The sequence below is a fragment of the Lycium barbarum genome, chromosome 10 (genome assembly GCF_019175385.1).
Source record: "Lycium barbarum isolate Lr01 chromosome 10, ASM1917538v2, whole genome shotgun sequence".
NCBI lineage: Eukaryota > Viridiplantae > Streptophyta > Magnoliopsida > Solanales > Solanaceae > Lycium > Lycium barbarum.
Window position 1 is genome coordinate 106,834,124 of NC_083346.1, and position 26,288 is coordinate 106,860,411.

Below are 26,288 nucleotides of genomic sequence, written 5' to 3' on the forward strand. Positions count from 1 at the left end.
TCTGTATGTTCGACAAACTAGTTTTGGCAAGGCTATAAGCTCGAGAGGTCATTTTGAAACTTGCTTAAACACTTTGAAATTTTCCTTAAACTCTTTTTCTTAAGAATGCATTCTTCTCTCCAATGCTTTATGCAATCAGTTAATCAGTTCTGTTTCCAGTCTTTTCCCCTTTTTTTTAAGATAAATTTGTTTACTTTCCTCAAGATGCATTTCTTTTAAAAGACATTTTGAATTCTCTTCAAAACTTAATATTAGGAATGAATTTTCAGTTTGCTATACTATTCTATTTAAGAAAGAAATGATGATCTAGTATGTATATCGGGATGATATTCGTTGAATGTTGTGTTCCCTTTTGGGGTGTCTTTTGTATGTCTTGAAATAATATCTTAAGTTGTCAACAAGTTGAAATTTGGCACTGATATGTCACCACCGATAGAGCACGATTAAATAATTCGCCTAAGTTTTGAATATGCGTTTGGTTGAAGTTCTAAGTTATCTAAGTTTTAAAGAATTGCTTAACCCAGCTACCCTCTGTATGGTTTCCTCATGTTTGATTGTTATATTTCAAGTTTTCTTGTTCCTCTGTTAATTAAGTTCGGTATGATTAATGTGGACGCTTGGTGTCACTGCTTTCCCCTACTTAGAATTCCCTATTTCTAGGCAGTGTTTAAGCTCCTCATTTCGGATATCGTCGTTAGATGTATGACCATTAGTTGGTTGGTTTAATTTGTACCAGCAGATTTGGAAATAAATTTCAATTCTGTAGGCATACCATGTTTCATGAATCTGTTAATTTTTACATGCTTAACCTCATTTGTTGATTATATATTAATTCCCTTTTCTTTTCATTTTTATGCATGACAATCGCATACGAGTCCGAGAAACTCGTTCCTCCTCCGCACTCGGTGTTTGGGCTAAAATCCTGACGCAATCTCTCTCCCGTGTCAACCCATCCACATCAAAATAAAAGGAATTTCTGGGCTAAGCCCAATAGCAGCAGCAGATTTGCAGTGGCCAGTCAAAATGGACCAATCCATTTAATTTCCTGTTGCTGAGCCCATTCCCAATTGCAGCGTTTTTTGTTTTAGAATGGGCTGAGCCCATTTAAATTACATCTACTCCTCTATTTTGCTGTTGTGCATTTAATTTGTATTGCATGACTAACTCTTTATTTTGATTTTATCTTCTTAATTTAGATGAACCTTAGATGAATTAGTAGGTTTAGTTTTAGTGATGGGTAGTTAGGAGGACTAATAATTAACTCCATAAATTATTCTCTTATTTTCATATTAAAACTATTTATAAGGCCTAGTATTTATTTTGAATAATTAATTCACAAAATGCCATGACTATATATTTTAAGTTAAAAGGAATTATATTTTATTCTTATTATCTAAACATTTCAAAACGTCATTAATATGTAAATATAAATTCAAGTATTGTTTTATAAATAACTCTTCAAGTTTGAATCAATCATATATATTTTAACCAAGCATAATTAAATAAAGTTTTAAAAAAGATAACTCATCATCTTTTGCATTCTATTTATGAAACAAGTCTATGATTTTCTACGCCATTGCACTCATATGATATAATTCTAGGTTTAAATTGGTTAGTTCTTTTTTTAAAAGCTTCTATTTATGTATGAATCATTACATTTTGCAAGTCTCATTTTTACAATAAAATTATTATTTTAAGCTTAACAACATTTATAAGTTTTATTTTTTAAGTGGACTACTATGTATTTCTTCAAGTTGGTTTAAATAGCATCATTATGTTTTTCCTTTAAAACCTCAACAACATTTACAACCTATTTTCCTAAGATTTAGGCATTATATTTAATCTGAATTAATTAACCTAAGTTTGGTCGGATAACCGTAAGTTAACGGATTCTAAAGGATGCCTAATCCCTTCCCTTTAGGATAATATAGAGCCCTTACCTAGAATCACATTGGTTAAGCAGACTACTAATTGAGGTTTAGTTTTAACTTTGCCTTAATTAATATTTAGGTGTCCTAATTCACCGTAAAATTAATTAGGTGGCGACTCCTTAAAATAAAATAAAATAGGAATCACCAATATGTCATACTCTTAAATTTAACCAGGTTAAAATGGGTTGTGACAGCTTGGCGACTCCGCTGGGGACTTTAGGCTCTTAACCATAACAACTTAGGTTAATAAATAATTTATTGGATGCTTTGTTTGTTCTGCTTTATTTTGCCTATATTGTTGCTTTCTATGCTTTTAAGTATTTTTTATTGTTCTATTCCTTATGTGCATTTTCTATATAATATGTATATTACTGCTTTCCTTAAACTGGCATTCCGTTCATATTTCCTCCATTTCTGGAAAACTCACACTATCACACGTACACGCGAGGTGTGTTTTGCGCACCCGCAAATTTCTTCGTAGAATCCAAATTTTAGGAGAGTTGGCGTATGCGCGGGGTGCCCGAGTAACGGGGACCGCGTAGCCTTCTCACTCGAGCAGTCCGCTCGGGAACCTTGTGTCTAGTAAACCCACTCTTAGTCTACCTAGGGTAGAGCGAAAACCAAAACCTTGTAAGGACATGCATCATTTTAAACCTAGGAGGCTTAATACCCTTGGCGTATTAAGTTCATTAGTCAACCTTACCAAATGTCCAAACGAGTCTATGACTCTAAGTGACACTATTCACTATCTATGTGCATTATTTGAAGGACAAATATGTGGAATATGTGGACCTAGTACTCTATAGATAAGTATTTCAAGGAAACTGACCTTTTGTTGCAGGTTGTCGTGGAGCATCCAAATTAATGCCGGAGGTTGAAGACAACCAAAAGAAATTAGTGGAGCTGAAGTATTAGATATCTTAGAGACGTATTATTGATTGGCATGTAATAATTTCTATTATTCTTGTAAATTAGTTGTAGGAAGAGTTATGGAATGATACATAAAAGACATGTTTATCCTTCAAATATTCATTAGGCCTACCTCTGGCATAAAGAGGTCCCTTGCATTATAAAACGCGATGTATTATGTGCAATAATGTGTTTATATGCAATAGTATTGTCCTTACCGTATACTGACTTATTTTCCTTTTCTTTTTCTTGTTTTATCTTTTTTCTTTTCAAACTTATTTTCAAAATAAAAGGTTGACTTGTGCTAAAGGGGAACTGGTGGAGCATTCATATTTCACACGGTCTAGAGCCAAGAAATCAGATTCCAACCCATCACAAATCACCTGGTTAACCAAAAGGACTCGTTCTAAAATGGAGCAAAGTTTGATCAATGCAACTATTTCATCTGAGCCATCTCTTAGTTACCAATCACGAGTGATCCCACATCCTCTAAAGAATCAGAAACACATTTGAAGATCATTGCTCGTCTGGAGCGACGAGTTGCTGAATTAAGTCACATGGTACTTCACAACCGGTCATTTTCTCAAACGCCACCACATGTGACTCCATCTCAGGGGGTTCGTCAGACTTTTCCTATGCCACCTCCCTTCCCAAATTTGGACGAATTTAACCAAATAAATTATTTTACCACTTCGCAGCCAGTTCGTTCCGAACCCCTCACTCAAAATGCTCCCTTTTTGTTTACAGCCACCTCTTCAAAAGCTCAGTTCATACCGCCGGCACATGATGTTATCAATACACATCAAGTTCCGCTAGTGTATACTTATACCACAGCTCCACCCATGACACAAATTCAAGGACCATGTCGCACAGACATTGATCATTATGTCGAAGTTGAAAATGAGGCACGGTCAGTTAATGATGAAATGATGAATAGAAAGCTCAAAAGTTTGGAAGATGCCATGAGAAGTTTGCGTGGAATTGGTAGTAATCAAAGCGTGAGATATGAAGAGTTATGTGCATTTCCTAAGGTAGAATTGCCACCAGGTTATAAGATTCCAAAATTTGAGAAGATTGACGGGTCGGGAAACCCTTTCTTCCATTTGAAAGTCTATTGTGAAAAGTTGATTGGTGTGGGGAAGAATGAAGGGATAAGAGTCAAGCTATTCAATCAGAGTCTGAGTGGAAAAGCCTTGGAGTGGTATTCCAAGCAGGACACAACCAAATGGCGTACTTGGGATGACTTGGCAAATGCTTTCGTGGATCATTACAAGTTTCATGTTGAGATTGCTCCTGACAGAATTTTGATTACAAAGTTGAAGAAGAAGTTAACCGAATCATTTCGAGAATATGCTATACGGTGGAGGGAAGAGGCATCTAGAGTACACCCACCCATGGAGGAGACAGAAATGGTTACTTTCTTCATTCAAGCACTAGAGCCGGAATACTATGAACGTTTGGTGACAATGGGCGGAAAGACTTTTGCAGAGGTGATCAAAGCCGGGGACATGATCGAAGATGCATTAAAACAGGGAGAATAACAAGTCTTGCGGTTTTACAGTCTACTAGTAGGTCCATACAAACTGGTGCTCTCGGAAACGGAAAGAAAAAAGAAAAAGAAGCAGCATCGGTAATGGCTTTGGGAAACACATCATACCACCATCAACAACCCCCGCGATATCAGTCTAACGCTCACCACTCACAATATTTCCAATATTCTCCACATCCATACAACCAAACTTTGTCATCTTACCAACCTCAATCACCACAAATTTCCTACCCCGTTTACAACACACAACCAGCATATCGAGCTCCACGACCACCAACATACCCAGCTCCACCATCACAATCTCATCATCCAAACAATGCATCTGCACCTCGCCCAAATAAAACCTTTTCACAATTTTACACCGTTAGGAGAGCCATTGAGCATTGTTTTTGAAAGACTGCAAGCTTTAGACTTATTGCATCCTGTGAAGGGTAGAATTCCAAATCCACTACCTAAAAGTTTTGATCCCACTAAGAAATGTGCATATCATTCGGGGGTAAAAGGCCATTCCACTGACCGTTGTTATGCATTGAAACACAAGGTTGAAGATCTTATCAAAGCAAAACAGATCGTGTTCAAACAACCAACATCGAACCAGGACCTGAATTGAAGAATTGGATTGGCATTTCAACCCCGATTCGCCGGGAGTTTCAGTAATTTAAGTTTAAATTTTCTCTTGTAATAGGTCGGAGGCATCAGCTAGAGCCTTTAGTTTCTTTATCATGTCGCCTCTATGTTTTGTTACGGCCTTTCTAAATTAAGACTGTGTCTTTATTTTTGTAATGAACTACGTTTGGCCTGACTTCCTTTTGGATACGTAGGCAGCCCACATCGGGTTCGGCCACTCTTTTCAAAATATTTCGGTGTCTTTGTTTTGTAGGTTTGAACTACGGGTGGCCTGATTTCCTTTTGGATACGTAGGCAACCCGAGGCGGGTTCGGCCCTTCTATTTTAAAATTTTTTATCTTCAGTTTGTCCAAACATTTTGGTTCCTATAAAATACATAAGGATTTTTATACAAGACTTGGTCTTCCCACCGTTTAAATTCATGTGTCTTAGTATCTTGAAACTGGGACAAATTTTTGAAATCGGTCAAATCACTTTCAAATTTTTTTTCATTACAACTTTCTCACTTTTCGATTGTTTAGAACCAAGTGTTTCCAGGACTTGAAACTGGGACAAATTTTGAAGTCGGTCAAATCACTTTAAAAAACTTTCATTATAAGTTCTTACTTTTCAATTGTCCAGAATCAAGCATCTCCGGACTGAAACTGGGACAAAATTTTAGAAGTGGCATAAAAGTGGTCTTAAATGTTTAACCATTTTAAATAAGAGTCCATCCATATTTCTAAAATGCAAATAAATTCCAAAATCAAGTCTTCCTAATCATTTTACAGATTAGAGCCACTAAGTATTTCCTTTCAAGGTCATTCAAATCTTATTGCTTTTTTTAAATACACTTTTTATAACGTAGCGGAGTTAACACTAAACTGGAGGGTTGGAGACAAACTCTGGAGTCTAAAGTGTTCAAGTTGAGTAGGACCAAGACAGAGTACTTGTAGTGCAAGTTCAATGACATACCACATGAGGATGACGAGGAAGTGACGTTTGGTACCCATTCCATCCCAAAGAAAGGTAGTTTCCTGTATCTCGAGTCTATTATACAAGGAAATAGGGATATTAAGGATGATATCCCACACCATATTGGTGCAGGGTGGATGAAATGGAGGCTCGCTTTAGGAGTGCTGTGTGATAAGAAGGTGCCAACAAAACTTAAAGGTAAGTTCTACTAAGTGACGGTTAGACCGACTTTATTGTATGGGGTGGAGTGTTGTGGAGTCAAGGACTCTCATGTTCAAAAGAAGTTGCGAAAATGAGAATGCTGTGATGGATATATGGGCACACTAGGAGAGATAAGATTAGGAATAAAGATATCTGGGACAAGGTGGGAGTGGCCTCAAAGGAAGACAAGATACGGGAAGCAAGGCTGCGATGGTTTGGGCATGTGAAGAGGACAGACATTGATGCTCCAGTGCGGAGGTGTGAGAGGTTGGCTATGGACAGTTTTAGAAGAGGTAGAGATAGGCCGAAGAGGTATTGGGGAGAGGTGATTAGACAGGACATGGAGCAGTTCCAGATTACCGAGGACATGACCTTAGATAGGAGGTTGTGGAGGACGCAGATTAAGGTAGAAGACTAGTAGGTAGTCCCGCTTACCCCTTTTCACTAGTAGCCATAGTTTTGCCCCATAGTTTCTTATCCTTTGTTTTATGCTACAATCTATTGTTTCTTGTACTTTGATATTCATCTGTGGTAGGTACGAAACCCCCCCCCCCTTTTCCAGTCTGCTGTACTATGATTTTTCGCTTTCGTTACTTCATTCCCACACTACTTTGAATTACTTGTTCTTATCTAACCTTTTTTGCCATGCTCACTCTTAAGCCGAGGGTCTTTCGAAAACAGCTTCCCTACCTTCCGAGGTAGAAGTAAGGTCTGCGTACACTTTACCCTCCCCATACCCCACATTGTGGGATTTCACTGGGTATGTTATTGTTGTCGTTTCTCACACACACAAAAACACAGAATAGCATCCAAAATGTAGTCATCAAAGAGTTTCGTTTAGGGGGAGATTATTCTCTCATAGTTTTATGCTTTTTTTTTTATATGTATAGTTTTCTTTATCGTCGTTCACGGTTTGCAATTGTAAGCTTCTGCATGACGCCGTATTTATTTCGATTCCCAACAGTTACGCCCCCAAAAAGGAAGGGGGGGGGGTCCCTGTTTGACATCTATCTTGTACAATTCATGGTGTGAATCATGTTCTAACTGTCTGAAGGTATTAATAAAAAATTTACCCATCAAAAGCTATTCAAGTTTGTAATTAATATAGACTGAAAAACTGAAATTCGAACATAACTTAAAAATATTGGAAAGCCAACAATCCATGAGCCTCTAATGACTAAAATCAAGTACAAAGCTTTGAGGTCGGTTGCCCAAACAAAATCACAGGAAACCGAGCTCAGGAGGCTGGTTTCTCCGGGAAAAAAAATAAATTCAATATTATCAACCTTCTGAGGTCGATTAATTCTTAAAAAAAAATCAAATCCTAGAATACCAACCCCATAGGTCGGTATCTATTAAAAATAATGAGGTCAGTATTTAATAAAAATAATTAATAAGTAAATAGAACTACTGGCCTCATGTGGTAGGTATTTTTAATATTTTCCAGGTTGGGTGTCAAAAAATCGAGTAGACCTCAAGAGGTTGATTTTTTTGTCAGGATTTTACCGACCTTCGTTTGGATGGTTTATCCAAAAAATTGACCTCCTAAGGTTGGTCTCCTGGGTTGATTTTGAGAGTTTTTTATTAGTGTTAGAAACCCATAAAAAGAGAGTGGTGATGAGATCAGTGTCCCATGCTATAGTTCTTTGATGAGAAAGAGATATATTTTGTCGGTGGAGGAATAAAGATATATTCTATTTACAAGAAAGATATGGAAGAAACTAGAGTCTGGAACCTAAATGACCCAAAAAATGACCAAATGAATCAAAATACCCCAAGAAAAAAAAGTGTTATCAAAGTACCTTTAACGCAGTAAATTAGTGTGTTATAGGAGTTAACAGTAATGTACGGTTAACTCCTGTTGACACCCAATTTTGTCCCACGTTTCCTCCAAAATAGCTATTTACACTTAAGAAATGTTTATTTATATTTTTACTATAATTATTAGCTTTTATTAATACCGGCATTTCATTATTCTATTGCAGTCACTAGCTGTTATTATTTTTGTTATTTATCCTTATCATTGTTATTATTATTATTATTATTATTATTATTATTGTTATTATTTTATTATCATTATTACCAGTATTATTATAATTTGCATTTCACCATTTTTACCACCTTATGCACACACATCGCATTTATTTTTGTGCAGTTAAGTAATAGCATTATTTACTGATATTATCGCACGGTTATTACAGCGTCTTATAATTTTATTATCTGAGCACTAATAAATATATATTTTTATATTAGGTAATATTTTAGCACATATTAGTATAAAGTTAATTCAAATAGGTCTTGTATTTAAATTTAGAAGCCCAAATCCGAGTCCAATCGATCCATATTATTTTTCAGACCAGTTCATGAAAGCAGCCCAATATCGTTAGCCCATATTCATCATCCCACATTTAATTCATCCACCAGCCTATACCCGCAATCCGACCCGACCCGACCAGATTCGCGTACAAACAAATGAAGCCTAGGGTTTCATATTTTTCCACTAGCGCCGCACCCCCCCCCCCCTCTCTCTCTTCCCTCTCTTCTCTCTCTCGTCACGCCCTTTCTCTTCCACGACCAAGATGGCAAAATTACAGAGGCCTTTCGCTTCTCACAGACCTATGCATGGTCGATTTGGGAAGGGAAGTTAATGTTTGTACCCCCCGTCAGTTTGTCGATCGTTGACGCGGGTAAATCTTGTCTCTTCCTCTTTCTTTTCTGCTAGAATCTGAAATGATTCTGATGAGTTTTGTCAAGTTGTGATCAAAAATCGTTTTATTGTTTTTTTTTTTTTTACTTTCAGGTACAAGAGTTTTAGTGGGTTTTGTATTCTTCTTCGTCTTTTTCTGATGGAGGATAGAAAAGCCCTAGGGTTGTTGACTTGAAAGGTATTTTTGAACTTCAAAAAATCCCGCTCAAATTTGTGGAACCCGAGCAAACCCTATATTTTCCCCCTTATAAATATTCGTTTACTGGGTTCGTAGAAAGAAGTTTTTGAATCGCCTAAAAACCCTTCCCTGAAAATAGATTCTTTTTAGTCGTGAAATTCCCCTAAAAATTGAAACAAGTTTTTTTTTCTCTTTCCTTTTCAACCGCAAAATCTCCTCTAAACAAAGCATAAGTTTAAGCCACTTGAAAATTCCCTAGAAAGATTAGTTTATTTTAGCAGTGGTGACATTGTCTGATATCGAAAAAATCTAAATCATTTTCTTTGTTTCCGCATTTGGTTCTGTTTGGGTTCGAGGAAATAATAACTCGGCGGGTTCGAAGTGTTTCGAGGTATATCGGAAGCTCGAACCTCACTTCGCTGCACCCGAAGAAGGTAATTCACCTTCCTTTAGTTAATTTTTTTAGTAATTGTTTGAAGTGCTTTAAACTACTTAGGTGATTTGTTTGGTTAGTTATGTTTTAGTTCCTGTTTGTGTTTACTTTAGTTGTATCATGCATGTTTAAGCTTAGATTAATCCTGTTTCTAGTTCTGTAGTTGTTCGGTTCTATGTTGTGTATCAATTTGGGTTAATCGTGTGCTTGTTAGGTCTACTATTATTCCACGTACTAGTTTAGCAGAAATCCTGTTGATACCATTATGTATGCTTATTGAGATATTTTAGTAGTTTGATAAAAATTGAATGTTGTTTCAGTTTGATGTCTTTTCATATTAGCTGAGCATAAGCATATTTATCTTTTGGGCTTCTTTAGTTGTGCGTCTCAGTTCGACTTGAGCCTTGTTCATCATTTGTGACATGGTAACTTAACTCAAAATATGGTATTTGCTTTCCTTATTTGACTAAAATATGTTGTTAAGGTTAGCTGATAATTAAGAAATGAGTTTAACATGTCAGACGAAGTCATAAACCTATATTCTAAATCTCACCTATCCATACTAGAAATGCCAGCCCATTTTTTTGTATTGTTTGAATCCCCTGGATATAAGTTAATGCCCAAATATGACTTAGTTGAACAAAATGGCAGGATCACTAACTCAAAATAACAGAGTTTGTCCCCTCATTGCCTAATATGATGTAATTAAAGTCTCTGTATGTTCCATGAGTTAATTTTAATAAGTGTTTAGCATTAGCATAAGCTTGTCTGATCCACTTAGCTAAATAATCTTCAAATAGTTTCTTGATAAGTCCAAATGGGGTTAATGAGGAGATGAACTTAATTTAATCCCCGTAGATGTGTAATACCTCTGAGTAAGTATACCTTCTGTTTAAAATGGTTAAGGATGATCATACTTGTAACTGTTCCTTGTGTTTACTTTGGTATGTCTGTTTTTGGTTTGAAATACGCGAGATGCCCCTGAATTTTCTTTCCTCTTTTCTTTGCATTTTCGAATCTGATCATGTTGCACCTCTCCCTTCCCCTTTAATGTGTTCCTCTGTTTCTAAGCATTTGGCATATGCCCTGTTAAATGTGAATCCAGTGTGCAAATCTGGTTTTTTGTCTGCTAAATGTTGTCTTTTTTTTTAGTGCTTTTGTATGTCTTAAAATGATGTCTTAAGTATGTCAACAAGTTGAAATTTATTGTTGTTTGAGTATTCTGTGTCATCATAGATAGGGCATTACTAAATAATTTCTTAATTCTAAAATATAGGTTCGGCTGGGATTAGTATATTTAGTCGTATTGGTGCTCTCTTTGCTTTGTTTTTGCTCAGCTTATTGTAGTATCTGATCCTGCTGTCCCCTTGTTTGGTTTACATTTACGCTCCAAATGCTCATGACTGTTAGCTAGGATACTGCATGTTTGATTTATGGCATATAGAAGGATATACCTAGATATACAAAGTATACCCAATTCTATATACATCCAAGGGTATAGAAGTTGATGTATTTAGTATATGTGGGATATATCACTTGTGTAAATTTACTAGTCTAAACTGTTGTTGGGTTTGTTTAATGTTTGGGCCTGTGTCTCCCTTTTAGCTGCTGGGCTTCGGCCATATGCTCGGTGTGAATTGTGGGGCTTGTTTGAACATTGTCTGGTTTGGGTCTTTATTTCCTCACAATTGTTAGAGTTGGGCCTCCTATTCTTCTTCCTGTGTTAGGCCTCTATGTGTACAGCAGGCCCAATTCGAAAACTCAGCCCAGTTACCTATTCTTGTATAGTCACTTATTTGGGTCGCGAGTTTGTTTGTCTTAGCCGAATAAAATTTAATTTTCTTACTATTATGTGAGGGTATTTGAAATTCTTTCTTTGTGTTATGAATTTTGCATTATCAATTATTCATTGATCGTATACTAATTCTTTTCCTTTTATCTTATGCATGACCTTCGCACACGAGTCCAAGGGACTCGTCTTCCGCATTCGATGTTAGGCTAAGGCCCAACGAAAATATTATTCCCCCTCTGTCCAGTTCTGTCCACAGCAAGTATAAAATATCTGGGCCGAAGCCCATATCGCACAAACAGAATCACAGCCCATTTGCAGCAGTGTTGAAAATTCTGGGCCAAGACCCAACGCCTGAAGCAGATTTTCTTGGCAAAGGCCTAAGTGGGCCGATAATCTGATTTTGTTTCTTCTGATTGATACGTATTTGGTTTGGGGTTTATGTCTTAACATTTTATTGTTGCTTGTTTTTTTTAGCCTTAGGTGAATCCTAATTAGTATGGGGTAGTTTTAGAGTAATGGGTAGCTAATTTAAGAAAAATTAACGATTAATTCCATGAGTTTCACTCTCTTTTATTTTACGTTAAATTATCTATAGTACTTATAATATTTATCTTCTTAGAATGATTGGTTTTCAACAATAGCATAATTACATATTTCGAACCAAGAGAATCACGTGTTTTTTTACTATCTTAAAAATTTCAAGGCGTCACTAATATGTAAATAATAACTTAAGTATGTTTTATAAAACATTGTTTCCAAGTTTCATTCAACTATACATATTTTAGCCGAGCCTAGTTAAATAAAGTTAGGAAAAGAGAAAGAAAATTCATCACCCTTTGCATTCTACTTATAAAAAATAAGTTTAGATTAAACAAGAGAATTTTAAAGCTTCATTTACATTATTTTAAACCCTTTTTGCATTCTATTTATAACAAGTCTAGATTTTCTAAATATAATGTAATTTTATTTCAAGTTTAAATTGGCTAGGTCTTCTCTTAAAAGCTTTTATTTACATGCAAATCATTATATTTGCAAGCCTCATTTTTATTAAAGCATAGCAATATTTATAGTTTATAGCATTTGAAGTCTCTTTTGTGCAAATTATTCTACAAGTCCTATTTAAATAGCATTATTAATATTCTTTCTTTAAATCTTAACAAACTCTATAAGTCTTATTTTAAAATAGCCTTTAAAGTTCTTCTTTATACAAATTATTATATTTTTGTAAATCTTATTTTAACTAACATTATTTTCCTTTAAAACTTTAGCAATGGTTGTACGCCATTTTGTCTAAAATTTAAACACTATATTTAGCCTTAATTAATTAACCTAAGTTTGGCCGGATAACCGTAGTTACGGATCCTAGAGGATGCCTAACCCCTTCCCTTTAGGATAATTAGAACCCTTACCTAGAATCGTAAGTTAAGCAGACCATTAACGGGGTTTAGTTAACTTTACCTTAGTTAAATAATTAGGTGCCCTAATTCACCTTAAAATCAATTAGGTGGCGACTCCTTAAAAGCAAAAAATAGGAATCTCCAATATGTTGTACTCTACTTTAACCTGTTTAAAATGGGGTATAAAAACTCCCATAACGCATTAATTTACTGCGTTATCCAATAATAATGCATGAAATTCCTGCGTTATAGAAGTTAAATAACCGACCATCGACTTTCTTCCCCACCACTGGTCCCCCACCCCCTTTTTGAAGAACAAATGCCATTAAAAACAAAACAACGCGGGACCACATTCCAAAACGGCCTTTTCGTTTCAAATTTTATTCCGAAAGTCAAGATTTTCAGTATATTCAAGTCAAGGAATAAAATTCGAAGGTTGAATTTTCGAAAAAAAAAAAAGCGACGTACAACTCTATTCAAACAACCCTACAACAAGCTTTGATTAAGGTATTTTACTATGAACTTTCTAATTATTTTGTTAAATATATTATAATCCTAAGCATGATCAACGTTTCATAGTCTCAAATTTCAAAAAATGAATTGTTTTTTTAGACTCATAGCTTTGTTTCCATTGGCAGTTTTCGAACTACCAGTGTTATTTTTTTTCTTGTTAATTTATTATTTTATGAATTTATTAGTAATTGTTTAATTAGAAAAATATTGTAATCTCCTATTATTTGTTAATTATCTAATTGTTAATTTTATTTATTTATGAAATTATTCATCCCATGTTAATTGTTAATGTGCTAATTAGTTATCTACTGTTAAGTAATTTTTAATTAATTAAGAATTTAAGCAATTTTTATTTAGATATTAATATTCAAAAATATAATATGACATAATTCTCATGACTTACAAATTTTGATTAACAAACGATAAACAAAATCCTTAGTTTAAGATTAGTTATTTAACATAACTTCCCGTTAAATAAATTAGCTATTTAATATAAAATTTTAGTTAAGAAATTAATTAATTAAGTAATTTTTAATTAGATATTATTATTCAAAAAATATAATACATCATGATTCTCATAATCCACAAATTTTGAATAAAGATGGACAAACTAAATCCTGAATAACGAATAACTAACTAAATCCTGAATAACGAACGATAAATTAAATCCTTAGTTTTGGATTGAACATCATTAATATAATTTCCTTATAAATGATTAGTTAGTTAATATAATTTTCTGATAAAGAATTAGTTAGTTAACATAATTTTCCTCTACTTTCAATAATAATGAATAATTTAGTCTATACAGATACTACACCTCCATGGATCCCAATGTTTACCCGGGACCCGACAATAGATCAGTACTTGCTCTACAAGATTATCATATTCTCTTTTAACCACAGGTCAATTATCCAATTTTTATTTATATTGGAGGTCAACCATACTCCATTTTGAACCCTTTCCTCAAAATAAAGCACAAATATAATTCCCTTTGTTTTATTTCCATTTAAAGTTGACTTGGGCCAAAGGGTTTAGAAAATTCTTTTAAGTCACTTACATATTTCCATCACGTCTACTTTGAAATCAATTTTGTTGTCCCCTTTGTAAACTCTTAGATTAAAAGAAGAAAAGTCGAATTTATTTCTTTAAATGCCACCGTTTTTAATTCTAGAAATTTAATAAAAAAAGCTTAACCTTTTCAAAAATATATACTCCAGTGTTCCAGTTTCCTACCTTGTAAGAACTTATTTTTTGTCACATTTTTTGAAGGAATATTATCATTTATTTTTTGTTGGGTCCAAATTTGATAAGTAACCAGGTTCCTATCCATTCTAAACGACATACACATTGTTTGCCTAATTTGACTAAGTTCTAACGATGGGTTTCAATATCCACTAGTATTCATACATACAATACAAATATAATTAAAATAAAATGACAAAATGAGTTGGTGGGTTTACCAATCCCACCAACCTAAACTTGAACCATTTTCACCCATGATTGCGCCTTCTATCTGCGGCTGCTGCTAGAAATGGGATTTGGCTGACTCCATAGAATGTTATGTTGGGCCTTTGGCACAACTCGCAATGCAAAGAAGCTAAAGTCCAATAGACTCGTTCGGGATTTCGTACATAGAAAATAAGGGAAAAAAGATTAGTAAAAGGAGAGAGGAGATTTAACATTAAACCAATACTCAACTAATATTAAATATATTTTTCCAAGGTGAATTCAAATATTTAAATACCAAAGATATGGTCATCAATTATTCAGAAATTTAATTATGTTCCAGTACTCCATTTTAAGCAAAATAAAGAGTTCTTTCAAATCTTGTTAATACTACACTTGGACTTAAACTTTAAAGGGAAACAAATGGATTTTCAATCTTAATATCAAACGTACGAGGCTAACCAAGAAAGTTCTGATCCTGTTCCATTAGTACTAAAATGAAGCTCCAGAGATAAAGTCCTAATTAACTTATTTATATACCCAGATGACTTATCATGCCTTGAGTAGGTCCTTGTTAATGTCCAGTAATTCAACATGAATATCTTAAAAGGAAAGGAGTGTCTTCGTAAAAGAGATTTAAGCAAAATTAACTAACAAATTTAAGTTGCAGCTCTAAACCAACTCAGTTTCCCAAAGACACAAGAGTCGATGGTAAAGTGTTAAGACCTGAACTAGACTATAACATATTAGATCATTTCTAAATTAAAGCAGCAACCAATTTGAAGAAAAATGAGAGCATACCTATTTTTATACCATAGCAACAGTGACCAACTCCTATCCTAAACTAGTTTTGGTGAGCATTAAATACTAAATTTAAAAGTTGAAAAATATCAACTGGATGCCCATAACTTCATTTAGTATTCAGAGGAAGTGAATTGTTCATCTTACAACCATAAATAGATATTGGCTAAACAACTACTCAAGTAAAACTTTGGAGAAGGTAAAGATTTAAACTTAACAGAGAAAGAGGGCATATTAATTCTAAATAGAGATGAGCATGTTATGTTAAGCAACTAAACAATATTAAGACACAAAAAAGAAAAAAGAAAGGGAAGATTTCATAATGCAACTTGAGCAAAGAAAAATTAACTTAAATTACTATTTTAGCAGTTATGTAGACTAACAAATCACAACAGATTCAGGCTAGTCCATTCTTCAAAGACATAAACAAACACTTGAACTTAAAATGTCATTCAACTTGGTGATTTGGAGAGTTCATAAGGGAAGGAAGAGGCTGGCAAACAGATCACTAACCCTTGCTTCAAATGATTTTATAACAGGAACTTGACTTTGCAAAAAAAAAAAAAAAAAGGAGCACACAATTAACAACTTGATTATTTTCTCAGGTTTTACCAATCAGCTTTTAAAGAAACACATAAACTATTTCAATTTAATCATTTACAAATGATACAGATCGAGTGGTTTTCTATACAAAAAAATGGATTCAAACCAACAAGTTCTGATTTTGAACTAGCAAATGATTTCAAAAGGAAGCACTTTATTCATAGTTCATATCAGTTCTAGCAGGGGAAGAGACAAAAGGCAGGGAAACACTTGTAAATCATTTTAAGGACCCCAAACCAGGAGCGATAAACTAGCAAACAAGAAACGGACTAAACCAAATACACTGTTACAGCAAATACTTAACCAAACACTAAACGTAAGACTGACACATGTAGAGTTTAACCATTTTCGGGATACTGAGATATAAAAACCAGTTTCAGCTTTTAAAAATCTTAATATATGCTTCAACCAAACAGAAACAAATTAAAGCAGCTAAACATAACAACCCAATTTTCCACTTCTAGCCATCTAACTAGTCACAAAGGTCTAAAGAAGGGAGAGGGTTTATGACTTTTATCCTGTTAAAATACACATGGGAGATACACTTATTTAGCAGAAAGGAAGTTAAATAGGTGATCACACTGCATATATTCATAGCTTAACAGTACTTCTATTAAAATAAAACAACATTCTTACAAGAGAATCAAGACAAATGATGACTTCCAAATTTAAGAACTGTTCAAATTCACCCCAAATGTTTATAAGCTAATCCTCTTGACATGTTTTGAACCAATTTTCAAGACTCAAATAATATCCTACTGGTTTTAAGGAATAGATTATCTTAAACAGCCACACAAACATCATTTTATATCCTTAAATAGGTGAACAAGAGAAAACTGGGAAGAAGTATTGTTTGAACTCATCATACTGATTTAAGGTAGTAGTGAAATTTCACATAAGAACTCCCGGAAAGAGTTTTAAGATCAGTTTTTAGTTAATGTTTAAGGTTCAACAAAATATACTTCATTACAGGAGTTTTGATTTCTTATTTTTACAATCCAAACAACACTTTTTCTTTGTTTCACTTTAGACTTAAAACTACATGAATACTTATCGTTACTTTCAGGTTAAATGGTGAAGAAAAGGATGTTAAACCCCAACAAAACCTCTGATCCATGCTAACTCTAAACAAACTGGGAGGCTAGGAATACCATTAAATCAGTGACTCCAAAAATAAAACAATGGGCCACTTACAACAACTGAAAACACGATAGGAGAACATGAAATGCTAAAAATAGATGGCTGAACATACTTGATATAAGGATTGACTCATGTTACATTAGAATGAGCAGATAACAGAACTGAAACAATAAATACACCTGCAAGCAACAGAACTAAAATAAAACCATCACGAGAAAGAAAATTACCTATCTAACTCAAATAATATTTCAAAACTAAACTTAATCTACCAGAGAATCGGAAAAAAAAACACACACACAGAACTAAAAATAGAAATAAAGCTAAGATGAGGAAGAAGTTACCTTTTCGTCGAGCAGCGACGGGGTGACGAGAGTAGCGAATCACCTTCGACCTTTCACCGACTCAACACGACCTTTCACCGACTCAACAAACTCACTCGAAACGAAACAAAATTTTTAAACTTGTTCCGATAATTCAAGAACGCGGAGTACAAGAGAAATTTCTTGTTTTTGGAGCCAAGAAATTTAAAATTCTAGAACTTGGGGTGTTCAAAACTTGTTCTTGAATGAACAGTGTAACAAACCGTTTGGTCGTTATGATCTTTTCAGCATTTTCACCCGTTTCTGAGCATTGATTAGCCCATTTTCTACCCGAGAGGATCGTTGGCACGCTTCCCGAGGTGTCTAGACCGGATTCAGGCAACTTTTGTGAAATATTGGCTTGAAATGAAAAATGGTTGATCCAAAGTTGACTTTTGGATAGACGTACCTTTTTCGGGATTCCGTCGATTCCTAGAGGTCCGGATGGTCGTTTAGAAATTGTGTGTGTATTTGGTTCGGTACCCAATGCACCTGGATGCATTTTGGGACTTAGGTTGGGAAATTGGAATTAAGGCATTAGGGGTTGACTCGGTCAACGAGATCTTTGTTGGGAATTCCGAGGCCACGGGCGCGTTCGTAGGGTGTTTTTATATGTGTCTATGTGTTTGGTATGTGAGCAGATGGCCTCGAAAACTAGTCGAAAAATCGGATCAATTGGTGAAACTTGGAGAGTTTTCTGGTGTCTGGTGCCCGCTTTGGCGGCAGCAGCACCACGGCAACGGTACCGCTAGAGTTGTAGCCCTGCCGCTGAAGCGGTCCAATGGCTTTTGCCTTGACCGCTAAAGCGGCACCACTGGGGTGGTCCCAATGCCGCTAAAGCGGGTGACCGGCAGTTTGTAAAATTAATGAAATGTTAAAAGCCCTTAAATCCTCATTATTTCTCATTTCAAAATTTGACCTTGGGGAACAGTTCTTGGAGGTAATTCTTTCTAATTCCTTTACTTTTCCTTTAATCATAATCATCTTAGATTCCCCTTTCCCTTGAAAAACCCCTTAGAAGTGGAAGTTGGAAGAGGGTTTTGATGAGCATTTTCTCTAGGCTATTAATGATAAAATTGAGGGAGTTTATGTAAGATTTTGATGAATCTAAGCTTGTTAATCATATATCTTCCATTTCTAGCGTTGAATTTCGGAATCAAAGAGTTAGGGTTTATACCAAATTTGGGGGTGTTATTATTATTCCACACTATTCTACTTTTATATATATATATATATATATATATATATATATATATATATATATATATATCGTGAGACTTACGCGTTTATTCTATTCTGTTGCTTAATTTCATTCTTTTATGTATTTATTCATTGTTAGGTTGAGGGTTAGCTTACCGAGGTGTTCGCTTATCGAGGTGGGAAGGTGAGTGCCCGCACGGCTTAGGCAAAATAGGTTGGGACAAGTTGGTATCAAAGCGCTAGGTTACCTGGTCTATAATACAAAAGCGTGTCTAGTAGAGTCTCGTGCATCGGTACGATGAGCTCCTTACTTATCTGCGAGAGGCTACAGGACATTTAGGAAATCTCACTTTCTTTCGTTTTTCGTGCTACTTTATTCGAATTGGTATCTGGAAAGATCAAATTAGTATCTGACCCTTATCTTTTCTCTCATAGATGGTAAGGACTCGAGCCACGATGGCCCGAGGTCATGTGCCAGAGCCCACAGCTACGGCTGGCACCCGAGGGCGAGTGACAACCAGAGGGTGTGGCAGAGCAAGAGGCTGCGGGGCTGCCCCAGCCAGGGGTAGGGCTCCTGCAGTAGGACAATAACGAGAGAGGTCTCCATCTCCCGAGCTCGAGTATCAACCGGATAGAGACCAGGCCGTAGAGGATGGTGTGGCCCCATCACGGACACAGCCTGAGGTTACTTCTGATCAGGCCGTGCACGACACAATGGCTAGGATTCTACTTCATCCTGATGCCCAGTAGGCGGCAGCCGGTGTTACTACTCCCGGCAGGGGTTCATAGACCCGAGTAAGGGCGCAGACCCCTGAGCAGGGACCTATGCGGGTGGTACATCCAGCTGCAACTATGGCTCCTTGCATTGATGCGATACCCACTCCTAGTGATGATATTAGGCCCATGAAGGGCGCTGTTTTTGTATCTGGAGCATGCGGGCATGTCTTTGGAGTCCTATGTGACCCGCTTCCTATATTTGGCCCGCTATTCTACTCCTTTGATCCTTGCTGCGGCTGATAGGATCAGGCGTTTTGTTGGGGGACTAGTGGGCTCTCTACAGATTCCTTGTCTTCAGATGGAGTCTATGGGGGGCTTCCTTCCAGTCCATTATCGAGCATGCTTCTATGGTTGAGGGAACTAAGTCCCGTGCTTTTAGTAGTAGTGACAAAAGATAGTGTCAGACTGGTAGTTTTGGAGGTCATGGTTCGAGGGGCGCCGGTCAATTTTTGAGGCCACCTCAGCCATATTCCGTTCGTCCCGTGCATTCAGCGTTGCCAGCTTCTTCTAGTGAGCCACCCATGCAGAGGGCTCCTGAGAGTTCGTTCTCCAAGCCAGTGGACAGGGCTGCTTCATTCGGGTATTCAACTTCCGTGTATCAACATTCATCTTCTATTACCTGTTATTCTTGTGGAGATATTGGGCATGTTGCTAGGAGATGTCCCCGACCCAGACGGGATTACCAGCCACCGAGGACTCCTACATCATCTGGCGGTCGAGGTGGTACTTCCCAGAGGGGCGGCGCTCAGTCAGGCCGCGGTGCTTCTCATGGTTCTAGAGGTGGTTCCCAGCCAGCTAGAGGTGGTTCTCAGGGTACGAGAGGAGGATCTCAGATCGGGTGTGGTGGAGCCCATTGTTACTCATTTTCAGGTAGGCCTGAGGCAGAGGCCTCAGATGCTGTGATTTCAGTTACTATTTTTGTCCGTCATAGAGCAACATTTGTATTATTTGGTCCTGGATCTACTTATTCGTATGTATTTGCATTTCATGCCGTTGGTTGGGATTTGCTTTGTGATAGCATAGATATACTTGTTCATGTGTCTACTCCGATCGGAGATTCTATGATTGTTGATCGAGTCTACCGATCTTGTTTGGTTACTTTTATGGGATATGATACTTGGGTAGAGCTGATGATTCTCGATATTGTGGAATTTGATGTTATATTGGGTATGTCCTGGCTTTCTCCCTATCACACGATCTTAGACTGTCACGCCAAGACAGTTACCTTAGCCATGCCGTGCATTCCTAGGCTTGAGTGGAAGGGTACTCCTAGCCCCGCTCCGAAGAAAATTATTTTCTTCCTTCGGGCAAAGAAGTTAGTAAGTAAGGGGTGTCTAGCTTATTTGGCTCGTGTTCATGATACAATTATTGCATCTCCACCCCTTGAGTCTATCCCTATTGTGAGCGAGTTTGCGGAGGTATTCCCGACAGATCTGTCGGGTATGCCACCCGATGGCGACATTGATTTCTATATTGACTTAGATCTGGGCACTCTTCCTATTTCTATTCCGCCATATCGGATGTGACCTGCTGAGTTAAGAGAGCTTAAGGAGCAGTTATAAGATTTGTTGAGCAACGGGTTCATTAGAGCGATGTCTCCCCTTAGAGTGCTCCTGTGTTATTTGTGAAGAAGAAAGATGGGACCATGAGGATGTGTATTGATTACAGCCAGTTGAACAAGGTCACTATTCAGAACAAGTGCCCTATGCCTCGTATTGATGATCTGTTTGACCAGCTTCAGGGTGCTTTGGTGTTTTCGCAGATTGATTTGCGTTCTGGCTATCACCCGTTGAAGATCAGGGCAGAGGATATTCCGAAGACAGCCTTTCGGACGAGATATGGCCACTATGAGTTTCTAGTGATGTCTTTTGGGCTTACCAACGCCTCGGTCACATTTATGACTTTGATGAATGGCATCTTTAGGCCATTCCTTGATTCCTTTGTGATTGTATTTATTGATGACATCTTGGTGTATTCCAAGAGTAGGGAGGAGCACGAGGGCCATCTTCGTTCTGTTCTTGGGTTGTTGAAGAAATATAGCTTGTTTGCTAAGTTTTCTAAATGTGAGTTCTGGTTGGTGTCTGTAACATTCTTAGGCCATGTTGTGTCTAAGGATGGGATTATGGTTGATCCACAGAAGATTGAGGCTGTGAGAGGTTGGGCGAGGCCCATTACTGTTATTGAGATTCGTAGTTTTGTGGGCTTGGCCTGTTATTACCGTCGCTTTGTGAAGGGTTTTGCTGCTATTGCTTCATCCTTGACCAGATTGACCAGATTGACTCAGAAGGATGGTCCCTTCCAGTGGACGAATGATTGTGAGGAAAGCTTTCAAAAGCTCAAGCTTCTTTTGACTACAACCCCGATTTTGGCATTATTCGTGAAGGGCAAGGATTTCGCTGTCTATTGTGATGCTTCCCATATGGGTTTTGGTGCTATGTTGATGTAGGAGGGTAGAGTGATAGCTTATGCTTCCCGACAGTTGAAGGTTCATAAGAAGAATTACCCTACCCATGACTTGAAGTTGTTGGTCGTGGTCTTTGCTTTGAAGATTTGGAGGCATTATTTGTACGGTGTTCATTGTGAAGTTTTCACAGGTCACCGTAGTCTTCAACATGTGTTTATCTTAATCCCAAGCAGCGCTGATGGATAGAGCTCCTGAAGGACTACGACATCTCTATTCTGTATCATCCCGGGAAAGGCAATGTAGTGGCTGATGCCTTGAGTCGCAAGACAGTGAATATGGGGAGTTTAGCTCGATTGATTGTTTCTGAGCCCCCGTTGGCCATGGAGGTTCATACTCTGGCCAACAGTTTCATTCGTCTTGATATTTCAGCCCCGGGCAGGATTTTGGCTTGTTTAAAGGCGAGGTCGTCCTTATTGGATCGGATCAAGACTCATCAGTTTGAGGATGCTCAGTTGAGCAAGATTCGAGATAGAGTTTTGAGGGGTGAAGCCAAGGAGGCCGTGATTGATTCTGACGACATTTTGAGGATTAGAGGACGCGTGTGCGTTCCTCATGTCGGTGATTTAATTCAGTTGATTTTATCTGAGGCTCATAGTTCTCGCTATTCCATTCATCCGGGGGCAACTAAGATGTACCGTGACTTGAGACAACACTATTGGTGGCGTCGGATAAAGAAAGATATAGTTGATTTTGTAGCTAATTGTGAAAATTGTCAGCAGGTAAAGTATGAGCACCAGCGACCCGGTGGGGTGCTTCAGAGGATGCCCATTCCCGAGTGGAAATGGGAGAGGATTACCATGGATTTTGTCACGGGTCTTCCGAAGACCCTTGGCAAGTTCGATCTATTTGGGTGATCTATCGGTTGACTAAGTCCGCTCACTTTGTTCCAGTTCAGGCTTCCCATACCGCAGAGAAGTTAGCCAAGATGTACATTCGGGATATTATGAGATTGTATGGGGTTCCTATTTCTGTTGTATCTAATTGAGGAACTATTTTCACTTCCCGTTTCTGGAGAGCGTTTTATGAGGAGTTGGGTACCCAATTGGATCTTAGTACAACTTTTCATCCCCAGATCGATGGCCCGTACGAGCGGACCATCCAGGTGCTCGAGGAAATGTTGAGAGCGTGTGTTATTGATTTTGGTGGTCATTAGGATCAGCACTTTCCCTTGGTAGAGTTTGCGTACAACAACAATTATCATTCGAGTATTGGCATAGCGCCTTTTGAGGCTTTATATGATAGGAGATGTAGATCTCTGATTGGTTGGTTTGATGGATTCGAGGCTCGGCCTTGGAGCACGAATCTATTGAGAGAGTCCTTGGATAGAGTGAGAGTTATCCAGGCCAAACTTTTAGCAGCTCAGAGTCGGCAAAAGGTGTATGCGGACCGGAAGGTCCGGGATTTGAAGTTTGCTATTGGTGACCAGGTTCTATTGAAGGTTTCACCCATGAAGGGTGTTATAAGGTTTGGTAAGAAGGGCAAGTTGAGCCCCAGGTATATTGGTCCGTTTAAGATTGTTGACCATATCGGTGATGTAACTTATGAGTTGGCATTGCCGCCAGGCTTGGCAAGAGTTCATCCGGTCTTTTATGTTTCGATGCTGAAGAAGTACCATGCCGACGATACCTACATTTTTCGTTGGGATGCTATATTACTTGATGAGAAATTGAGTTATGAGGAGGAGCCTATCGCGATCTCGGATAGGCAAGTTCGAAAGTTGAGGTCAAAGGAGATTGCTTCCGTGAAGGTGCAATGGAAGCACCGTCCTGTTGAGGAGGCTACTTGGGAGACCCAGTTTGACATGCGTAGCCGATATCCTCAGTTGTTTACTGATTCAAGTATTTCCCCGCTTTCTTTCTTTTCTTCGCTTGAGGACGAGTGACGGTTTAATTGGTATCTGATGTAACAACCCGTTTGGTCGTTATGGTCTTTTCAGCATTTCGCCCATTTCTGAGCATTGATTAGCTCATTTTTTACCTTAGGGGGTCGTTGGCACGCTTCCCGAGGTGTCTAGACTTGATTCGGGCAACTTTTTTGAAATATTGACTTGAAATGAAAAATGGTTGATACAAAGTTGACTTTTGAATACATGGACCTTTTCGGGATTCCATCGATTCCTAGAGGTCCGGATGGTCGTTTAGAAATTGTGTGTGTATTTGGTTCGATACCAAATGCACCCGGATGCATTTTGGGACTTAGGTTGGGAAATTGGAATTAAGGCATCGGGGGTTGACTCGGTCAACGAGACATCCGCTGGGAATTCCGAGGCCACGGGCGCGTTCGTAGCGTGTTTTTATGTGTGTCTATGTGTATGGTATGTGAGCAGATTTTCTCAGAAACTAGTCAGAAAATCGGATCAATTGGTCAAACTTGGAGAGTTTTCTGGTGTCTGGTGCCCGCTTTGGCAGCACCGCGACAGTGGTACCGCTGGAGCGGTCCAATGGCTTTTGCCTTGACCGCTGAAGTGGCACCGCTAGGGCGGTCCCAGTGCCCGTAAAGCAGATGACGTGTAGTTTGTAAAATTAATGAAATGTTAAAAGCCCTTAGACCCTCATTATTTCCCATTTCGAAATTTGACCTTGGGAAACAGTTCTTGGAGATATTTTGGAGATATTCTTGGAGGTAATTCTTGCTAATTCTTTTACTCTTCCTTTAATCATAATCATCTTAGATTCCCCCTTTCCTTGAAAAACCCCTTAGAAGTGGAAGTTGGAAGAGGGTTTTGATGAGCATTTTCCCTAGGCTATTAATGATAAAATTGATGGAGTTTATGTAAGATTTTGATGAATCTAAGCTTGTTAATCATATATCTTTCATTTCTAGCGTTGAATTTCGGAATCAAAGAGTTAGGGTTTATACCGAATTTGGGGGTGTTATTATTATTCCGCACTATTCTACTACTTATATATATTATATATATACATACTCATTCTTTTATGTATTTATTCATTGTTGGGTTGAGGGTTCGCTTACCGAGGTGGGAAGGTGAGTGCCCGCATGGCTTTAGGTAAAATAGGTCGTGACAAAGAGTTGGGTATCTATTTATAGAACCCCAAATGCTAGGGTTTTAGTGTTTGACACCGATATGGGACAATGTTTGGATTGCCTTGGAATGCATTTCAACTTGAAGTTCATTCATAAAGGATTTGAAATCCGAATCTTTTAAAGAAAATGGAAAATCGAAAAGATAAAAAAGAAAAGTTACCGTTTGTTTGACTTCACTAGAGGAAGAAGACAAGGATCGATAAATTTCTTGCTATAACTGGATGAACAATGGCTGAATTTCGCGAAAATATGCTGGAATTTTAGCCAAATATGGTGTTATCCAGCTGTGGTTTACATTGGGGACTTGGGAATGGCGTTTTGCTTTTGAAGGACTTTAGAATTCTGCGTTTTGAGAGAATAAACAACATAAACCGGTCTTGAGGAATTAAAGGGAGGTTTGGGCCGGGTTACACAAATATTTGGGCTGGATTGGACAACATGTAGCAGGGAATAGGAGCTGTTTTGGAGTTTGAAATCTAGCCAATTCGGAGTTTAAAATGCAGCCTCTTTGTTGACGAAATAACCAAATTAAACTTATTTGGAATGAAATTAATCAATTAATTAATCAAGCTTCTTAACTCTAACAAAGTAAATATTTATTTACAATAATGGATCTATTATAGTAATTAAGCTGTAAATGTTTTAATTTGACAATTTAAAAATATGTACTTAATTAAAACACTTGTTTTGATATAATTCGATTTTTCAAATTAATAAATATACTAAAATTAGTACATGATTACGTAAAGTTATAAGTAAAATATACATAACATATATTAGTGTATTTTGCCAAATGAAATGGCAAAATATTGCCGAAAAAGGTTTAGGAAAAGTTTTGATTTTTTGAATGAATATTTTACTCTGTTTGCAATTCAAGAAGCTTGACTAGTTAATTTGAATTTTTGGAGGGCAATAATTGGGTGTCAACACACACACACAAAAAAAAGGGTTCTATATAAAATATTGACATTTCGAAGTCTGGAATAGCATGATTAATCTATGACCCAAGTACGGAAAAAGTGTGAAAATTTAAACGAAAGAGCGTAATTAACCCTAAAAAAATTATCAAGGCCAAATAATGGAGCAAATTACTGCGTTAAATGACGTCATTAGCGCAATAAATTCTTGCGTTAAAGGTACTATGGTAACTCTTTTTTTGGGGGGTGAGGGGTGGGGGGTGGGGGGGGTGGGTGTATTTTGGTTCAAATCCTCTCCTTTTTGGGTCATTTAGGTTCCGGACTCGAAGAAACTACGACCACTTA

The 26,288-nt window shown here is 37.3% G+C and overlaps 1 long non-coding RNA gene across 1 annotated transcript; it reads right to left on the reverse strand.

The window, feature by feature from the left end:
- Window positions 1-14,538: 14,538 nt before the first annotated feature.
- LOC132614276 (uncharacterized) lies at window positions 14,539-25,366 on the reverse strand. The gene is made up of 2 exons (XR_009572231.1): window positions 17,523-25,366; window positions 14,539-14,788 (listed from the first exon to the last, which is right to left on the reverse strand). It is a non-coding gene; the product is annotated as an uncharacterized LOC132614276 (long non-coding RNA).
- Between the last annotated feature and the right edge of the window lie 922 nt (window positions 25,367-26,288).